Source organism: Hemiscyllium ocellatum, chromosome 10 (genome assembly GCF_020745735.1).
Source record: "Hemiscyllium ocellatum isolate sHemOce1 chromosome 10, sHemOce1.pat.X.cur, whole genome shotgun sequence".
Classification (NCBI taxonomy): domain Eukaryota; kingdom Metazoa; phylum Chordata; class Chondrichthyes; order Orectolobiformes; family Hemiscylliidae; genus Hemiscyllium; species Hemiscyllium ocellatum.
In genome coordinates this window covers 25,222,284-25,238,455 of record NC_083410.1, presented here as the reverse complement: position 1 = coordinate 25,238,455, position 16,172 = coordinate 25,222,284, and positions in this window count along the sequence as shown.

Below are 16,172 nucleotides of genomic sequence, written 5' to 3'. Positions count from 1 at the left end.
GCTGTTTAAAAAAAAAGCAGTAACATTGTTTAGAAGATTTTGTGTACCAAAGCACAATTATGGTGTGGAAAATTGTTCAAGTGCACAATGAAAGAAATTCAACCACTACTTCAAGATAAAAGGGATCTTTACCCAAAAATAAAGCACAAGGTGACAGTGTCACTTTTCAGCATTTTCCCCAAATGAATTGCTTTTGCATAGAGCCAGCACTGATTCTAGTTGGTCCCATATTTCGAAGACTCTGATTTGTATAGCACAGAAACAGCCTCTTCAATCTAACACCTCCATGCTGACAAGATATCAAAATTAATCTAGTCCCACTTGCCAGTGTTTGGCCCTACTCTCTAAACCTTTCCTATTCATTGTAGCCATCCATCATAATGTGTTTCATTGATATTCTATGTTATATTTGAATATTCATAAATTCATAAAGCTGGTGAACAGAATGGAGATATCCATACTGCAGCCTGTAATTTCCCTTTTCGTTCAGCTAGACTATATTCCACCAAGTATCAAGCAAAGACATTCAGAGGGAAGATCTGAAGTGTAACTCAACAGAGTCCTCACTGCCAAGATGGAAATAGATGGTTTTCAATTTTTATTAACATTTCCTCGTGGAACATGGTATGGCAATGGCTGAGCTAGCATTTATTGTCCATCCATCATTAAATTCGATAATTAATTTCATGATTACAATGGTGGAAGAGGGAGAAGTTATGAACTAACCATAGACACATAATACCTATAGCTGGAAACAGGCCATTTGGCCCATCAAGTCTACACCCATCCTCCAAAAGAGCATCCCATTCAGACACAGCCCCCTACACCTTCTCTATAACCCTGCATTTCTCATGGTTAGCTCATGTAACCTGCACTTCCCTGGACGCTGTGGGCAATCTAGCATAGTCAATCCACCTAACATGTACATTTTTGGATTATGGAAGAAAACCAATGCAGACACAGGGATGATATGTAAACTCAACTCAGATATTCGACCAAGGATGGAATCAAACCCAGGTCCCTAGCACTGTAAGACAGCAGTGCTAACCACTGATACACCATGCCACATCATTGACAATTTTTATGGGCCAAAACAAATCATGTTGGAGATGAAGTGTCCAATATCAGAAGACAGCTCGTACTTATAGGAACAAAACTAGACCCAGTTCTCTGTAATAGAAGTGGCAATGGCTTAGTGGTATTATCACTTGACCTGTTAATCCAGTGACCCAGGTTTAAATCCCACCATGGCAGATGGTAAAATTTAGATTCACAAAATATCTGAAATTAAGAGTCTAACGAACATGAATCCATTGTTCATAGTTGGAAAAAACTCATTTGGTTCACTAATATCCTTTAGGGAAGGGAACTGCCTTCAGGACGACATATGACTCCAGACACAATGGGGTTGACTTTCAACTGCCCTCTGCCCATCCCTAATTGCACAATAAATGCTGGCCCAGCCAGCAATGCTCTCATCCCATGAGCAAATAAGAAAATTTAAAAGACTACCTTAAAGCTTTTCAGTGTCAAATTTGGATTTATAATGTAGCCTAGGCAGTTTATTTCATTAATGGCACTGTTTATAATAAGCTTTTGTTTTATGCATCAACCAATGCCAAGTAGAAAATTGGGAAGAAATCTTTAATTTAAAACAGATGCACTATGTCTGTCTGTCTTTAACTGACATTGCCTTGGAATCTTGTGTTCTGACTTAATTTTCATTAAGAGTTTACTTGACTACTTTTGACATATTTCAAAAGCTATTATAAGCTTCTGAACCTGCTACTATCACCTTATTCCCACAAATTCAATTCAGGTAGAGTACTTAAAACCAAAACAACCTCAAAACAGGTACAAATCCATACCATTCGCCAATGCTTGAGCTAGAGATCTAATTCCAGTCTGAATAAAATTTCACCAGTGGTCTAATTTCATTATGATAAAGATGCAGACATACAAAACACTAACATCAGCAAGGTAGTCAAGTAACATCACCATTACATTCCCAATTCTGGAAGATAGTGTAAATGTCAGCAGAACAGCTAAAGAATTTAAACTGCGTGTCAGTAAAATTCAAATTAATGAAATGAAGCTTGGATATAAAAGTGAACATCAGTTAAACAGTAGTCACCCAAGTTCTGACTATTGAAAAACCCTCTCATTTCACTATGTCTTGTAGGAAGGATATCTTTCCTGCTTTCCAAGACCCTTTCAACAGCTCTTCCAAACCCAAGATTGCTACCATCTTAGAAGGGACTGTTATCCCAAATTCTCATGTCTGTGTTTCAAATTTATTATTAGAGTTTTTTTTGTTTAATTTACAGATTTTAAAAATTCTTTTCACTAATAATTTCTACTTAAGAGTCTTTACCTAGTTACCTCAGAATGCACAAGTGGCAATATGCAAACTCTCCTCTGTACTCATGTGAGTACGTGACAATAAAGCAAGCTCTTCTAAAGCAAAAAAGGGACATCAGATGCACAGGGACACCACCACCTGCAAGTACACCTCCAAGTCACACAGTTGGGGAATAGGACAGTGCCAGGGGTAAATCAATTTCTTGGGCTCTCAGCCAGTCCCACCATACACAGGTCAGGGGTTCTGAAACAGGAGCACTAGAGTCCCACAGTTTCTGACCTGACTCCTGCACATAATTCTAAGTCACAATGTTTGCAAATGCCATTGCAAATCCTAGAACTGTCTTCCTAATAGGCCTGGGATTTTCATACACCAAGGACTGCATGGTTTCAAGTTGATGGTTCACCACCATCTTGAAGATCAAATTAGGGATGGGCAGCAAATATTGACCCTGAGATGGGCTTCTAAATTCAGTCACATCTCACTTACACAACTTTTTTCCACCTTGAACAGTCAACTTCATTGCAAAAGCTCTCATCAATGCCTTTGTTTTCTTTACACTTGCCTGGTCCAAAGCATTCCTGGATGGTCTCCAACAATATATTGTCCACAAAACCATATTAATCCAAAATATTATTGTCTCATCACATAGCTTACAGGAGTTATTCCTTTAACTCCAATAGCACTGGTTAAGAGCACAATTATAAAATTCTAATCTTTTCTTTTAGAATCACTTGGGCGGCATGGTGGCTCAGTGGTTAGCACTGCTGCCTCACAACGCCAGGGACCCGGGTTCAATTGCAGCCTCGGTCGACTGCCTGTGTGGAGTTTGCATGTTCTCCCAGTGTCTGCATGGGTTTCCTCCCACAGTCCAAAGATGTGCAGGTCAGGTGAATTGGCCATGCTAAATTTCCCGTAGAGTTAGGTGCATTATTTTGGGGGAATGGGTCTGGGTGGGTTACTCTTCGGTGGGTCGGTGTGGACTAGTTGGGCCGAAGGGCCTGTTTCCACACTGTAGGGAATCTAATCTAATCATCAACTCACCCCTCCCCATTTCTCCAACTCCAAGGTCCTGAGTTAATTGATACACTTCTAATACCCATAAAATTCTGTAACCAGCAATGAGTTACATGGTCAGATAAGCTGTTTTGTTGATAGACTGAGGGATAGCTACTGGCTAGGACATTGCTGTTGGGTTTATATAGGACTTCTAATGTTTGTCTAACACATTGTTGGCTCAGAACAAGACAAGTTTCTGGTGAAACCAGATGAGAGCAATTTGGGGAAAAATGGAGTAAAGACACAGGAGTCAAAAATCGTAATTAATCATCAAATATCACCTTCAGACTCAAGATTAAAAATCATAATAAAATTATTCAAAATGAAAATAGTGGCTTCCTTGGATCAGCAAAATTAAAGGCATGTTATCTTCAGTGGAGGATAGTTTATTTTTAAAAATTGCAAAAGTAACCAAATAATGCATGCAAAATTTTTCCCTCGTATGTTTAGAATCACTGTTTTGGTAGATAGTTCAATGCACAAGCAGTTGCCGTTACTATGGCTCTCTTCACATCTCTTCTCCGCTGTCTTGTGCGATGAATGTCCTCTCACCTTTCTCCACAAGACCTTCTGGAGCTAAATCTTTGATATCATCAGCCAGTTTTCCATACCACCTTCCACCATCTTAAAAATTAACAGTTCAGTCCTACCACCTCACATCTTCTCCCTCTGAGGGAGACCTTTCTTTCCAAAGCACATTTGCTTTTTCCTTTCCTTTGCAGTCACCCTTCAAATGGCAGAAGCTGCAGCCACAGTTTGGACATTTATTTCTTAAACCCAGGCCTGTTATCAATGGCCCATGACAAAATCACCAATACGTCAGTCATTCTCTCTGTCAGAGCTTATGGTCACATGACCTCATCTTTTTGGAGGCTGACTTTGGTTTAATAACATTTGTGAATCAGCTGGGAACATTTCACTATCTTTAAAGAAGATAGTACCATACAAATTGAACTTGTTTGTTTTGCGTGGATATACTTGGCAGGTTGTTTCATTGTCGAGGCATCACGATAAAGAATAATCCTGTTCTCAATTACTTAACACTAATACAGTGTTCATAATAGTAATGCCAGGAAAATAGGAACTTTTAGATCTGTGAAAGGAAATAAATGGGTCCTCATATTTTCACAGCAAATTCCTGATCAACAGCTCTTAAAATTACACATCTTACACTAATTCCTTGAGCAATTCATTTCAGAGAAGGATAAAATATTTGCAATGGTTAGCAAACTGATCTGTCCAATCCCCCTTCCCTCAGGTTCAAAAGACCAAAAAAAAAACCACTAAAAGCCTGACCTGAAATGTGCATAGCACTCATAAAAGTAAACAAAATGTTAATACACATTGAAGTAAATAAATATGGTCTGACAGTCATTACAGGGACATGGCTGCAGGATTTTTAGGATTCAATCCCTATCATTGAAGGGTGTAAGGCACACAAATGAATAGGAAGTACAAAAAATTGGAGGGGTAACATTGTTAAGCAAAGATGGCATTTGTGTCATAGTTAGAAATGACTTTTGTTCAGTAGAGTCAGATGTAGAAGAGGAATAGCAAAGGAGGGGACTAGTGAAAGGTGACCTAAATTTTGCAATAGTAAGTAACATCTCGAAGATTGTTCTAAAGCAACTATAAAAATTATGGGTGAATTTAAATCTTTGTGAACTGAACAAATCAGTTGGCAGCATAAGATGGGATGAGGAGTTCACCAAATGCTTGAGAAAGCAACGTAGAATAGCACATTCTGGGACCAAACAGCAAGGTTATTTACAAGGTATTGTGTAAATGAGACAGGATTAATTACCTCAGTAGAGTTTTAAAAAAAAGACACCTCTGAACAGTGATCATAATAGGATTCAATCCTTTATCCAATTTAAAAGAACAAAGAGTGGGTTTAAGACTAGTACTTTAAAAAGAAACGAAAAGGTAACTATGTGGTCATGAAAGCCAAATGTGGTTAATTAAAAGGAATTTGGGAAAGCATAAAAGTTTCAGGAAAACAATCTGAGCAATAAATAGCAGGTCGAGATGATTGCTCAGAATATTAAAAATGGCAGAGTGACGCTAAAAGCTGAATCAAGAGAAAGAAATTAGAGTGGAAGACAAATCTACCCAGGAATGTAAAAATGCTTCTACAGGTATTTTTAAAAAGTCCCATCAGAAGGGAAAGTAGCAAATATAGCTATTCTATTCAAGGAGAGAGAGAGTGGGGCAGAAGACAGGAAACTATAATCCAGTTAGCTTGACCTTTTTTGGCTAAGATGTCAGAATGAAGTATTAAAAAAGAACATCATATTTGGGCATTTTGAAAACATCGAGTTATGAGGAAATGTCAGCATAGTTTTGTGAAAGGGAAATATTTAATTAGCTTTCTTCTCATTCAACATGTAGTGTAGAGAAAACAGAATCTATACATTCACTATACTCAGATTTTCAAAAAGCATTGGACGAGGTGCCAAAAGAAATAAGTGATTGTAAAGACAGGGCTTATGGTTGGGGGGGTGGGGGGGGGGGGGGGTTGCGGGGTGCGGGGGAGGCGGGGTTGTTGTTGGGGGTGGTGGTGGAGGCGGGTGGGTGGGTGATTAGCATGAGTACAAAGTCAAGAAGAATTGAATAAGGGAAGGAAGAGAGAGTTGATGAGATCACATCTTGAATACTGTGCACAGTTTTAGTTTCCTTATTTAAGCAAAGGATGTACAACAAAAAATGTTGGAGGCAGTTCAGTAATGATTTGCTAGATTGACACCTAGCAAGAAAAGCAGGTTGTCTTCCAAGATATAGTTTGGATAGACAGGACTCGTTTCCACTAGAATTTAGAAAAGTGTGAGTTGATAGCAGAACAAAAAGACCCTGAATGGGTCTTGACACAGTGAACACAGAGTAGCAATTTCATCTTCTTGGCTAGTATACAACAGAAAACCTGGTTTCCTGGCTAACACCTCCAGCTCCAACTTGCAGCAGTGCTCCAGCAAAGTTCAGTGCAAGCTGGAAGAATTTCCACTTGGAAATTCTGCAGCCTTCTGGACTCAATGTGGTGTCAAAGATTTTAGGGCTTCAAGCATTATGTCCTTATCCAAAAATCTGACACATCAAGCCTTGTTCCCAATATTGGGCTTATACCTGAATTGTCAAATCTCCTGCTCCTCAGTTGCTGGCTGACCGACTGTGTTTTCCAGTACCACACTTTGACTCTGATCTCCAACGTCTGTGGTCCTTACTTTCTCGTTATCACATGGTTTGCCATTTTACACACAGACATCCCAATGTTAGCCACCAGTAGTCCTCAACAAGACTGACAGAATTCCTGCAGTGTGGAAGCAGGCCATTTGGCCCATTAAGTCCACACCAACCCTCCAGATAGCAACATACCCACAGCAACCCCACTACCCTATCCCTGTCGCCCTGCATTTCTGATGGCTAATCCACCAAGCTTGGTACTATATGTGCAATTTAGCATGGCCAATCCACTTAACCTGCACATCTTTGGACTGTGGGAGGAAACCGGAGCACTAGGAGGAAACCAAGGCAGACATGGGGAGAATGTGTAAACTTCCCACAGATGACGGTCGCTCAAGGGTGGTATCAATTCTGGGTCCCTAATGCTGCAAGGTAGCAGTGCTAACCACAGTGAGTCACTGTGCTGTCCTAGCAGCTTTCATTCACCTAGGCTGACCCCCCATTATCCATTGCTTGGTCTTATTCTTCTCTCCTGGGGAGACTTTCTTCTGCATAAGGAAAAGGTGCCCCTAGCTACTATCAGCTGAAAATGTGTTGCTGGTTAAAGCACAGGTTAGGCAGCATCCAAGGAATAGGAAATTCGACGTTTCGGGCATAAGCCCTTCATCAGGAATGAGGAGAGTGTGCCAAGCAGGCTAAGAGAAAAGGTAGGGAGGAGGGACTTGGGGGAGGGGCGATGGAGATGTGATAGGTGGAAGGAGGTCAAGGTGAGGGTGATAGGCTGGAGTGGGGTGGGGGCGGAGAGGTCAGGAAGAAGATTGCAGGTTAGGAGGGCGGTGCTAAGTTGAGGGAACCAACTGAGACAAGGTGGGGGGAGGGGAAATGAGGAAACTGGAGAAATCTGAGTTCATTCCTTGTGGTTGGAGGGTTCCCAGGCGGAAGATGAGGCGCTCCTCCTCCAGCCGTCGTGTTGTTATGTTCTGCCGGTGGAGGAGTCCAAGGACCTGCATGTCCTCGGTGGAGTGGGAGGGAGAGTTAAAGTGTTGAGCCACGGGGTGGTTGGGTTGGTTGGTCCGGGCGTCCCAGAGGTGTTCTCTGAAGCGTTCCGCAAGTAAGCGGCCCGTCTCCCCAATGTAGAGGAGGCCACATCGGGTGCAGCGGATGCAATAGATGATATGTGTGGAGGTACAGGTGAACTTGTGGCGGATATGGAAGGATCTCTTAGGGCCTTGGAGGGAAGTGAGGGAGGAGGTGTGGGCGCAAGTTTTACATTTCCTGCGGTTGCAGGGGAAGGTGCCGGGAGTGGAGGTTGGGTTGGTGGGGGGTGTGGACCTGACGAGGGAGTCACGAAGGGAGTGGTCTTTGCGGAACGCTGATAGGGGAGGGGAGGGAAATATATCCCTGGTGGTGGGGTCCGTTTGGAGGTGGCGGAAATGACGGCGGATGATACGTCGTATACGGAGGTTGGTGGGGTGGTAGGTGAGAACCAGTGGGGTTATGTCTTGGTGGCGGTTGGAGGAGCGGGGCTCAAGGGGGGAGGAGCGGGAAGTGGAGGAGATGAGGTGGAGGGCATCGTCGATCACGTCTGGGGGGAATCTGCGGTCCTTGAAGGAGGCGGCCATCTGGGCTGTGCGGTGTTGGAACTGGTCCTCCTGGGAGCAGTCTGGGCTACCCTAGCTACTATCAGTTGAGGAAGGGTCACTGGACCTCCGCAGATGCTGTGAGACCTGCTGAGCTTTTCCCATCAATTCTGTTTTTATTTCTACAAGGAGCATAGTTTTTCTATTAGATGTCATTTTTGAGATGGAGATGAAGGGATTCTTTTTCCTCTCAAATGGATTTACACAAGTCTGCTTCAGAAGGCACTGGATTAAAAAAATGTTCATGGATAACAGTTGGCACTGTCCAATCCAGCATTTATTGCTATTCTTTAATTGCAGTTCAGATTTAAATTACATTACTAAGATTTTGAAGTCACACAGAGGCTGACTAGGTAAGGCTGGCAGTTTCCTTCTCTTAAAAAAGGAAAGGAAAGAGACATCAGTGAACCAGATATGTTTTTTCCAACAAACATCATTGTGTGCACACAGTCATTTGACTTAATTCCAGATTTTCTTTTCAAAACTGAATTCAAACTCTACCATCTGCCTTAGCAGGATTCAAATCCAGATCCCCATACATTATCCGAATCTCTGAATTAATTCTGGGAGTAAATTACTGCAGATGCTGTATGAAAACAAAAAAAGTGCTGGGGAACACCATGGGTCAGGCAGCATGCATGGAGAGAAAACAAGCTAACATTTTCAATGTAGACCGTTCAGAGTCTGAAGAGTTACCTAGACTTGAAATGTCAGCTTGCTTTCTCTCTATGGATGGTGCCTGACCCATTGTGTTCTCCAGCACTTGTATTTCCAGTCTGAGTTAATTGTTCAGTTGATAAATACCACTAAGCCATCACCTCTCCATTAAAATATTTCAAAGGCAGAGGTGGAAATATGCTTCTCAGGTAGAGAAATCAAAAAAGGTTAAAATTGGGGCTTTTAAGAACTGAAGTCAAAAACACACCAAATCATTAGTACAGCAGGCTTGACAAACTGAATAGCTTACTTCTACAACAATTTTTATGTTCTTATTCCTTTCTTTGTTCTCACTAAGATGACTGCTACTTTCTCAAAGTTGCACTGGTTAGCTTTAAGAATCTCAAACGCATTAACAATATCTTTGCTGTTGGCATTACCAACAGCAAATATTCACACCACCAAGGTGGAGAACAGTCAACTGCACTTTTACACTACAGTTGCCATTCTATTTGTTGTTAGCAGTCAGGATTTCAAAGATAGCAGCTTATCGACTGACAAAAATGCATTGTAATAGATATCTTAAGTAATATGGAAGTCAGAAAAAGGGAGGCAAGGTGGGAGGAGAGAGACAAAAATCTAAGATTAGTCCTTTTAGGACGGTTAATTTATGTAGCACCCACATTCCTTCACAATGACTGCACTACGAAATACAAAGATGATTCATCTGTTTGTGCAATATTTACAATACTGACTCCCATTCACAACAGATATTCAAGTGATTGCCAAAAGTGATATGATACAAGAAAAATTGATTTAATCTTGGCATATGGTGGCAAATAAAAAGGGGAACCCATGTACATTTAACATTATTCACACTTCTTAAAAACAAACAATTCATTTGAAATTCTAAAACCCAGAGTATTCTTGAACCACCTTCCTTACGAAAGTTACATTTCAGATGTCAGAAAAATGAATTGCTTGCAGGACAAAGATAACATTGGTCATTAGAATTGTGTGTCCTAAAAGATCTTAGTTTGCTCTTATAGTGTTTGGACAAAATAGCCAACTGTGAAATTCCTAAATCTAAAAACTGATGCTAAAGCAGCATAGAATTCTAAATCTGTCAGTGGTAAGGGTGCCAACTCTCCAGGATTAGCCAAGATTCTCGAGGAGGTGCAGATTAGATTCCTTGTAACATGGCTGACACCAATAATTCTTAAACTTTGAGATTTTGAAGAATATGCCCATTTTCCCATTGATTATAAAAATATTGCAGATTTGCAAAAGCCAGCTGAATAGTTGGTGTGTGGACATGAGATGAAACCTCTAGGCTAAAATATCCAAAGTTGACAATGCATTGGAATTGATGGATGCCCATGACACTTACTCAATGTCAAGAAAATTGTTTACACCACACCAAATCTCCAGAAGTGAGAAAACCAGGGAGGGACAACAGCTTAAAAGGCTCGCTCTCTAGACATCATAATGGAGGGGAGCATAGATCAGAATGAAAAAGGAAATGCAAATTTGAAAAACAGCATGTTAAGTAAAAATGTCTCAAACAAAAACTTAATGATTAGGTTAATAACTTTTTTCAACTAACTTCATGATAAAATAAATGAACTGTTGGAGGAAGATCAATGACAAACTAATAGTTAAAGATTTGTTCAATTTGTTGAAGTGTGTTAACAAATTATAGAAATCTGCAGTTCTATAGATTCCAGTATCCAAACTCTAAATATTTAAACTATTTTATGTTTAATACACATTGAGACTCAGCTTAAAATATTTGCCACATAGTTCTACATGACAATCCCCTAATTCTACTCATTAGAGGCAAACGACCTACAAATCAAGGGGGGTAATAAATCTAGAAGAGAAAGTGAGGACTGCAGATCAGAGCTGAAAATGTGTTGCTGGAAAAGCGCAGCAGGTCAGGCAGCATCTTGCAGAGGAAATATTCAATGGGAGAGTGGTCAATACACAAAGAGTCTCTTTTAGCAATGGTGGAAGCAGTGGGGATTGTTTAATTTAAATGTAAATGGGAATATTCTGAATTAATAATATGGGATACAATATATAAAGTGAGTTGATGCATGACAACACATGGTCACTACAGCATGCTTGCGAGGAACAATTAATTTTGGACCCATTATTCCAAAATATTTTCATTACCCATGTGTGTGTCTGGATCTGCAGTAGACTAATTCATAGAGACTAATTGCAATTGTTAGTCATTGAGACACTACCAGATGTTTGAAGACAAACTGGATGGATCTATCATTTTTCAATTCAGTATTTCACATATTTAGGAGATGATGATGATGACGACACCACTGATTATGGATAGCAGTGGACAACTATCACAAATTCAGGAATGTTCCCTTCAGTTAAGAAAAACTGTTCAACATCATGTACAAACATCATGCAAAAATGACAAAAGCCGACATTATTGCAAATAATAGCTGGTGCCAAGATCTTGACTTCAAGATCATAATTTTGCTATTAAAAAGTAGACTAACCCCTGGAAGTGTTGTTTTGATCCAGGTCTCTCTCAACATTACAAACTAAAAACAAAGGAGTTTGATTCAGAAATGAAGCAGAGAGACAAGTTGATTTTGTGATCAAAAGTGGAACACTAACACAAAGTAGAACCTTGTACAAAAATGGTTGGAGTTCTTAGTTGGTTAACACTTCAAAAATGTGCAACTCATACTCACAAACTAGAAGATCATTGCACAGATCAGGCTCAGAATCAATGTTAATTAACTAATACCAGTCAAACACACGGTTTTTATACCTTTAGAAACAGAAAAAAAAACTGATCAGAAAAGGTACACTTGGGAGAGAACATCTGGTATACAGTCACAATGCTGATTGAATATGTAACTTGCTAACAAGACTTTAGTTTTCAAATATCAAATTAACCACGTGCATAACTTCAAGTTGTTAATTCATGCAGATTTGTTCCAATTTAAATATGTGGATAGTAAGATCCATCAGGACAATGCAAGTTGGAGGGGTGGAGATAGGAGAAAGTACAAAGAAACCAGTAGGGGTACCATGTCTCATTTATGGTGCTAAATCATATTAGCTACAAAACAAAAAGAAAATATCAAAGCAATGTTAGCTGCAAAATCACAGTAACAATCTAGAATGTCTTTGATTTCCTCTAATGTTGCTTTAGAATACTAGACAGGAAACTATTAAGATTGAAGAATATTCAAACACAAAGTAGGATGGCCATTACCCATTACAAACAACTAAATTCCCCAAACTCTCTACTATAGGTGAAAGAAATTCTCCATCCCTCAGGCCTTAATGGTTTACCAGGTAACCCTGAACTGTGGTCCCGGCTTATGGACTCCCTCTCCATTGGAAACATCCTTTCTGCATCTACCTGTTACAAGAATGTTATAGGTTTCTATGGAGATTCCGCCTTCATTCTTAACACCAGAAAAATGGTATCTGAACTGATTTCAACCTTTCCCTATACAACAATCCTACCATCCCAGGAATTAGCCTAGTAAGGCCTTACAGTACACTGTAGTTCAATACCTTAAAATTATTAAATAAAAGGAATAGGTTACCAGATTCTGCTTTCAATCTCAAACTAGGTGGGTGTTTGTCAATGCTTTCTTCTGATGACACAATCCTCAAAAAGTTATCAGTGAATATATTTAGCAGTATAAGTTGTTAGTTTTGAACTGATGATTTGGGATAACTGGGTTGGAGTGCTTGATTAAATTATGACAAAACAATTTGGTGCATACCTAAATCAACTCAGTTCTCAATGTTGATCATCATTCACACATCACAAAAGATCCTTCAAGCAGCATTGTTTTTAAAAGTGTATTTATCTCAGCAAGTAGAAAAAAGGAATTCTGGGAGATTAAACCTATCTGTCATGAGGGGAAAAAAAAAGTTATTTTGGAACAGGTAACTATAAAAAACATTCAATTCTCAGATGTCCTGCCTGATATTCATTTCTTAAATCAAGAGGAGAAATAAAAGGTTTTCATTACACTGTTGAGTACAAATTGGCTCTCTTTCTCAAATTGAACAGTTATTGCACTTCAGGAAGTAGATCATTGGCAGTAGAGTGCTTTGAGAAAGGAGCCTTCATTACATTAGTCCTATTTGATCATTAGCCTTAGGCCCAATCTATCATCTTTGGCTGCTTAAAATGATCTTCTCTGCAAAAGTGGGGATGCTCGCCAATTTTTGAGCAATGTTCAGCATCATTTCAGACTCCTCAGATACTGAAGCAGTTCATGTCCTAATGCAGCAATACTGGGACAATGCCCAAGCTTGTGCTGACAAGTAACGTCCTGCCACACAAATGCCAGGCTATGACCATATCCAGAAAAACATCGAACAGCTGCCTCTTAATACTCAAATGTCATTATCATCATTGACCAGAAATTCAACTAGACTAGCCATACATGTGCTGTAGCTTCAAGAGCAGATCAGAGTCTAGGAATACAATAGTGAGTAACTTGCCTGTTGACTATCATCTACAAGATATAAAATCAAGAGAGAGTGTGATGGAATACTCTCCACTTGCATAGTGGAGTGCAAATCCAGCAACCCTCAAGAAGGTGGATTCTATCCAGATCAAAACAAGGCCAATTGGTGCACACTATGTGCACAAACATCTGCTCCCTCCACTACCAATGCACAGCAGTAGTGAATACCATCTACAAGATGTACTGAAGAAAATCACAATGCTCCTTAGAGAGCACTGTCCAAACCCACAGTCAATCATGGGAACACCACCTCCTACATGTTCTCCTCCAAGGCACTCATCATCCTGACTTGGCAATAATGGTTCCTTCATCGTTTCTGGACCAAAATCCTGGAATTCCCTCCCTAAAGGCGTTGTAGGGGTACATACAGTGCACAAACTACAGCAGTTCAAGGAGGCAGCTCACCACTCCCTTTTAAAAGGAAGCCATTCTAACATGTGGTCAAAATGCCAACAGGTGGTTGGATAGATCATTTCATTGAGGGCAGTGCAGTTGGGAAACAAAAAAAAAAGAGGTGGCAAATTCCAAATCATTATCTCTTTCTTATAAAGGAAGTCTTCCTCACAGATCGCCAACATCCCTCCCTGCTTCCCTTACCCAAAAAACACAAGTAATTATAGGGGTGACCTTTCTGATAAAGTGAATTAACCTCAAGCTTGCACATCTTTTAATGTTGTTTGCCCCAAAGAGAACAATTCCAGTTTCACCAAACTACTCTGGTCACTAAAATCCCCTCATCTCTAACATCTTTGTATTTGTTCCTGTGAATAGGTGTGATGTCAAAGCAGAGAATGAAATCCATAGCAATTGTCGTAGAGGAAAACTTAAAGGATTTGTTTAAAGTGATAGATGAATGCATCTGACACCAATTCACTCATGATTAGAAAATTAGAGCAATTTGAGACCAATCCTCTGGTGAACGTGCCAGATTTAAAGTGAGAACAGGTCTTAGGCATTTTAAGACGCGACTTATGCTGCAGTAAGTTTGATTCATCTCATGAATCACTGAACATACAGTTATTAAAAAAAGAAAGCGTCATTAAAATGTTCAAAATATCTCATGTCAAGAGTCAGCAATCCTGAGGGTGAGAGAGAAAGCATATGTGGTGCCCATCCAGCAGGCTGCTTGGTCCTGGATGATGTTAAGCTCGAATGTTATTGGTGCTGCACTCATCCAGGTAAATGGGGAACATTCCCTCATACACCCGATTTTTTTTCCTCTTCGCGATGGTGGACGGGCTTTGGGAGTTGAAAGGAAAGATATTTGCTGCAGGGTTTCTAGTGTCTGACATGATTTTGCAGCTCCTGGACTTTTATGGCAAATCCCGTTCAGTTCAAAGTCAATGGGAACTCCCCACCCCCCCCACTCCCCCCAGGATATTGATTTTGGAGGGACTCACTGCTGGTGATGTCATTGTGTGCCAAAGGGCAGCAGTTAGACTCTCTCTTGCTGGAGATGGTCATTGTTGTGCACTTATGGTGCAAAAATGACTTGCCATTTTCTTTTATTCATTTGTGGGATATGGATGTCACTGACTGTGCCAGCATTCATTGCCTGTCCTTGGTTGCCCTTAAGAACAATATCCAGGTTGGGTTGAAAAGCTGCATGTCATTGTCCAGGTCTTGCTACATTTGAGTATGACCTGCTTCAGTCTCTGAAGTGTTGTGAATGGTACTGCATATTGTGCAGCAAGAGTCCCACCCCCTCCTCACTCATCTGGTCTTATAACAGCTTCCAATCACTTTACTGATTGGATGATTTGACCTGCTGTGTCTAGTACATACCTGGACAATGTTTTCACTTAGTTGGATAGATGCTAGTGTTGTATCTGTAGCTTACTGGAACAGCATTGTTACAGATACAAGATCACTTTTTGAATTCAAATACAACCCAGTATCTTCCTCAGAAAATGTAAGTTTAATTTTCATACAAAGATGTCACATGTATTAAAGTTATTTTGACGTCTGTTCATCAACTTCACCAACACATTCCACCCTGACCTTAAATTCACCAGGACCATCTCTGACACTTGTCTCCCCTTCCTGGACCTCTCCATCTCCATCAACAGTGACCAACTTAACACTGACATTTTCTACAAACCCATCGACTCCCACAGCTACCTGGATTACATTTCTCCACCCTGAGGTTCCCAGCCTCATTCCTGATGAAGGAATTTTGCCCGAAACATTGATTTTCCTGATCCTCGGATGCTGCCTGACCTGCTGTGCTTTTCCAGCACCATACACTTGACTCTAATCTCCAACATCTGCTGTACTCACTTTTGCCTTGTAAACTAGTTGAGGGGTGCCCATTGCCTTCCTGGCCTTTTTACCAGAGCAGCGGGGGCAGAGGGCAACCCTTGTAACCAGAGACCAATTAAGACGTTTAGGTGACACTAACAAAGCTCATCTTCCTGCCATGGGCATCGCATCAAAAACAGGCAGGCACTCCGGCATGCGGTGAGATGGTTCGGTAAACTCATAGGACATTCCTGCAGAATCATGGCTGGGGTGATGTTGTATTTAGGTACTGCAGCTCAGGACAGAATGAAAACTTAGCTCTTACCCACAGCATTTCACACTGTCATTAGGACCTACCTGAATGACCGAGACATCTCCAGATGACATACAGAATTGAGGAAAGCAGTACTCTTCTATGCCAACATCCTTCCCAGCTTTCCAGCCAAATGCTGGGACACATGCAGCAACAGTAATGTTTGGCCCCATGTATGGTATTAGAAAAGA